Below are 4,829 nucleotides of genomic sequence, written 5' to 3'. Positions count from 1 at the left end.
ACGGTGCCGTTTTACCACGATATCGAGGTGTGTTCCGTGTCGTCCTCGGGCGATTCAGATGCGAAAGCGCCGAAGACGCGGGCGTGACCCGTCGTCTGGCGGCTTTGCAGTCTCGGCTCCGTTGCTAGTTCCGGCCGGTCCACCGACAGTGCAGCGGGCTTGGGCAACCCGCACGGCGCGACCGAGTCGATGCAACGAAAAAGAGCGAGCATGAACGTGCTTCTTGCCGCACGGCTCCCACTCGTCTTTCGGGAAGGTTGTGCCGTAGCGAGCTCGAACGCCGTCATCTCGGAGTGCAAAATAAGCGTGTTGGGGCGCCTGAAGGTGGCCTCCGCCGCACACAGACTGCGTCCGGCCCGCCGAGGGCGAGGACGGACGCGCAGTCGAACGATTACCTGGTTGATCCTGCCAGTAATCATATGCTTGTCTCAAAGATTAAGCCATGCATGTCTAAGTACATGCCGAAATAAGGCGAAACCGCGAATGGCTCATTAAATCAGTTATGGTTCCTTAGATCGTTTCTTCCTACTTGGATAACTGTGGCAATTCTAGAGCTAATACATGCAGTGAGCCTGGAGCCCTTTGGGTAACGGGTGCTTTTATTAGACCAAGATCGATCGGGTTTCGGCCCGTATTGTGTGGTGACTCTGGATAACTTTGTGCTGATCGCATGGCCACGAGCCGGCGACGTTTCTTTCAAGTGTCTGCCTTATCAACTTTCGATGGTAGGTTACTTGCTTACCATGGTTGTTACGGGTAACGGAGAATCAGGGTTCGATTCCGGAGAGGGAGCCTGAGAAACGGCTACCACATCCAAGGAAGGCAGCAGGCGCGCAAATTACCCACTCCCGGCACGGGGAGGTAGTGACGAAAAATAACAATACGGGACTCTTTTGAGGCCCCGTAATTGAAATGAGTACACTCTAAATCCTTTAACGAGGATCAATTGGAGGGCAAGTCTGGTGCCAGCAGCCGCGGTAATTCCAGCTCCAATAGCGTATACTAAAGCTGCTGCGGTTAAAAAGCTCGTAGTTGGATCTCAGTTCCAGACGAGTAGTGCATCTACCCGATGCGACGGCTTGGACTGAACATCATGCCGGTTCTTTCTTGGTGCACTTCATTGTGTGCCTCGAGATGGCCGGTGCTTTTACTTTGAAAAAATTAGAGTGCTCAACGCAGGCGAGTCGCCTGAATAAACTTGCATGGAATAATAGAACAAGACCTCGTTTCTGTTCTGTTGGTTTTTGGAATACGAGGTAATGATTAAGAGGGACGGACGGGGGCATTCGTATTGCGGCGCTAGAGGTGAAATTCTTGGACCGTCGCAAGACGAACTACTGCGAAAGCATTTGCCAAGAATGTTTTCATTGATCAAGAACGAAAGTCAGAGGTTCGAAGGCGATCAGATACCGCCCTAGTTCTGACCATAAACGATGCCAACCAGCGATCCGCCTGAGTTACTCAAATGACTCGGCGGGCAGCTTCCGGGAAACCAAAGTATTTGGGTTCCGGGGGAAGTATGGTTGCAAAGCTGAAACTTAAAGGAATTGACGGAAGGGCACCACCAGGAGTGGAGCCTGCGGCTTAATTTGACTCAACACGGGAAAACTTACCCGGCCCGGACACTGGGAGGATTGACAGATTGAGAGCTCTTTCTTGATTCGGTGGATGGTGGTGCATGGCCGTTCTTAGTTGGTGGAGCGATTTGTCTGGTTAATTCCGATAACGAACGAGACTCTAGCCTATTAAATAGGTGCGGGGTTCCCAGCACCTTACAACCTTCTTAGAGGGACAAGCGGCTCCTAGCCGCACGAAACAGAGCAATAACAGGTCTGTGATGCCCTTAGATGTCCGGGGCCGCACGCGCGCTACACTGAAGGAAGCAGCGTGTCTTTATCCCTGTCTGAAAAGACTGGGTAACCCGTGGAACTTCTTTCGTGATTGGGATAGGGGCTTGCAATTGTTCCCCTTGAACGAGGAATTCCCAGTAAGCGCGAGTCATAAGCTCGCGTTGATTACGTCCCTGCCCTTTGTACACACCGCCCGTCGCTACTACCGATTGAATGATTTAGTGAGGTCTTCGGACCGATGTCCGGCGCGGCCTTTCGGTTGCGCCGGTCTGTTGGAAAGATGACCAAACTTGATCATTTAGAGGAAGTAAAAGTCGTAACAAGGTTTCCGTAGGTGAACCTGCGGAAGGATCATTAACGGATTGTGAAGGGTGAGCGCCTCAGCTGCGTCTGCGCCCGACACTTTCTGCCGCTGACCCCGTTTGGACGCGGGGTCGGCTTTTCCCCACGGGGCTGCCTGAATGTGGAGCGGCACCCCGTGACAAATTGTTGCGCCCAGCGGACGCCAACACCGCGACCTTGGACGGTCGGCCAGGTGGCGGACGCGGGTACAAACGGCGCAACGCACTCATAGGTCGGCTTTCGACCCGCCACTGCACCGTGGCTCGAAGCGCTCGAAATGCGCGACCCGACCGCTGCGGGACCGCCTAGTACTGTAAACAGGAGCGGCGGAGCGCGAACGGCGAGTCGTGGTTACGTCGGTAGAAGGCGAGGCTGCGCGTTCCCGAAACGCCAGCCGAGTGCCCTCCCGACCGTTCGAGCGTGCAAGAACGAGACCCGACAATCGCGCGGCGACTGCCAAGTACGAGAGGAACGGCACAAGCGTCGGCGGTCGGTCAAGGAACTGGCGATGTGACGGGTCCGCTGTGCACCAGTGCATACCGTCCCGCCGTCCGCGGCAAGCGCCTCCGCGTCCTCGGGTGACGGAGGCTGCCGGTCGGTTCTTGCAGGCGAGGGATCTCGCTGGCACCGGTTCGCGTTGACGCGCGGCCGGTCATGGCACGGCGATGCGACGGCCGAGGTGCGCAGTACTCGATGGAGGAACCGCACGCTCCGATGACCGTCCCGCCCTCCGCGGCGTATGCGTACCGACCGTAATGGTTGCAGCAGCGCCGGCCGGCTTTTGAATTCGCCACACGAAACACGGTGCGAGATCGCGGTTAGGGGAGCGTCGACGTTGCCAGGCGTTTTGCTTGCTGCCGAGGGAAAGGCGGCACGGCCACGTCGCGCTCGTCGCGATTAGCGGGTCTGCGCGCTTTGGGAAGGTGCCGCAACGACTTGCCGAAAGAGGAAGCACGGAAGAACGAGGGACTTGGACGTCCCGACAATTGAACGCACTTGCGGCCAGGCCCTTGCTGGCTTCGTTCTTCCGCCTCGAGTAGGCTCGTACGCGGCTCCGGCGCCGAAAGTGGTCCTTGGCACCGACTTCGGTGGACGTGGGAAGTGCCGCGCAAGTACGGCGCGCCTGGCTCCACCTGTTGGCTAAAGTAGGCAGCCGGATCGGCATTTTGGTGTGCGGTGGCAAACCGTGGATGCGAAAAAAGCTTGTGCGATTTCGTGGAACAAAAAGCGGGGGTCCCCCTTTTTATGCGGAGGAGACCGACCCGCCCGCCGTGGTGAACCGCGACGCCACGGTAAAAACGGGAGAGGCTTGTCGATGGGACCGTGCATCCCGCGCTCCACGGAGGCCGGGAGGCGGCCGCCCGAGGAAATGTGTAGCCGTCGAGGCCCGCATCTGCGTGCACTCTTATCCAAATGGGTGTACCGCAGGCATTTTCTGGTTAGGCGGGCCAATGAGAGCGAGCACACAACGATACCTACGGGTCCGGCTTGGAGAACCGGCTTCGACGCCTCCCGAGTATTTATAGAGGGGTGGACCACGAAAGCACTCGCAAGTAGCGGAAGCGAAACGCCGTCCGAAACACACCGTTTGCTCGATTTGCGGCAGCCGAAAAAGGCGCGGCAGAGTTTTGGAGTCCAAGCGTGCGCTGAAAAGCGCCCTTCTTGGCCACTGTTTGGCCGAGTGCCAGAAACGTTTGGTTTTGACTGTACGGAATTGAACAAACACTTTTTCACGACTCTAAGCGGTGGATCACTCGGTTCTCGGGTCGATGAAGAACGCAGCCAGCTGCGAGACTTGGTGTGAATTGCAGGACACACTGAGCACTGATTCTTTGAACGCACATTGCGGCCTTGGGTCTTCCCTTGGCTTCGTCTGTCTGAGGGTCGGATCACATATCAAGAGAGCCTTCGGCGCACAAGGGAACGTGAGCCGTCGACTCGTTTTGACCGCGTCGGCAACACGGACAGCACGCTGAACACCTCACAGCGAGCGCCAACAGCGGCCACTCAAGGGCGAGACGGTGGCGACCGTCGTGCCAGAGCCCAACCGAAACGGGGGCGACCGACTGCATTGAGGATGTGGCACCTCGTTGAGACCGCCGCAGGACTTCGAGTCGGAAGGAAGCCTGCAGGGAAAGTGCGGTCGAGGTTGCGTACTCCTCTCTGCGACCGGGCGCGCAAGAGCTGCGAGAGCCACGGACGCACAACTTTAACGCACGGTAAACACGAGGAGCGAAAGCCGGCCAGCAAAGCTTCTCCAGCCGTGCGCAAAGTGCGCGAGATCGCAGCCTTGCGTTGCGCTTGTTGCCCTCGAAGTAAGCAGGGTGTCCCGTAGACCGGGCGCTCGAACACGCTGCGGGGCCGTGCCTCCTCCAGGCTTTGCCGCGCGAACAGGGAACGTTCGCGCGCAAAGCGCAGGGAGGTGAGGAGGCTGCGCCCGACGTTTGCGGTTCGCTGCGTACGCGGTTGATGCGGAGAGCACGGCGCGACGACTTGCCGCGAAGCGGAAAAAGTCTCCCGCACGAGTTGGCGAAACGTTGGCGAAGCTTAAGGCGTTCTCGTCGTAGTCCGCCGTCGGTCTAAGTGCTTCGCAGTTCCCGTCCCGTTCAAAAAACTGGGCCACTCCAGTTGGGGCGG

The 4,829-nt window shown here is 58.0% G+C and overlaps 2 non-coding genes across 2 annotated transcripts; both read left to right on the top strand.

Moving 5' to 3' along the window:
- The first annotated feature begins 392 nt into the window (after nucleotides 1-392).
- Nucleotides 393-2,207, top strand: LOC142791198 (small subunit ribosomal RNA). Its single transcript, XR_012890061.1, has one exon. It is a non-coding gene; the product is annotated as a small subunit ribosomal RNA (ribosomal RNA).
- A 1,719-nt stretch (nucleotides 2,208-3,926) lies between these two features.
- LOC142791179 (5.8S ribosomal RNA) lies at nucleotides 3,927-4,079 on the top strand. Its single transcript, XR_012890043.1, has one exon. It is a non-coding gene; the product is annotated as a 5.8S ribosomal RNA (ribosomal RNA).
- Nucleotides 4,080-4,829: the final 750 nt, after the last annotated feature.

Source organism: Rhipicephalus microplus, unplaced genomic scaffold (genome assembly GCF_043290135.1).
Source record: "Rhipicephalus microplus isolate Deutch F79 unplaced genomic scaffold, USDA_Rmic scaffold_151, whole genome shotgun sequence".
Lineage (NCBI taxonomy): Eukaryota > Metazoa > Arthropoda > Arachnida > Ixodida > Ixodidae > Rhipicephalus > Rhipicephalus microplus.
The sequence above is the reverse complement of the archived record's forward strand: the minus strand, read 5'-3'. Positions and strand labels throughout refer to the sequence as shown.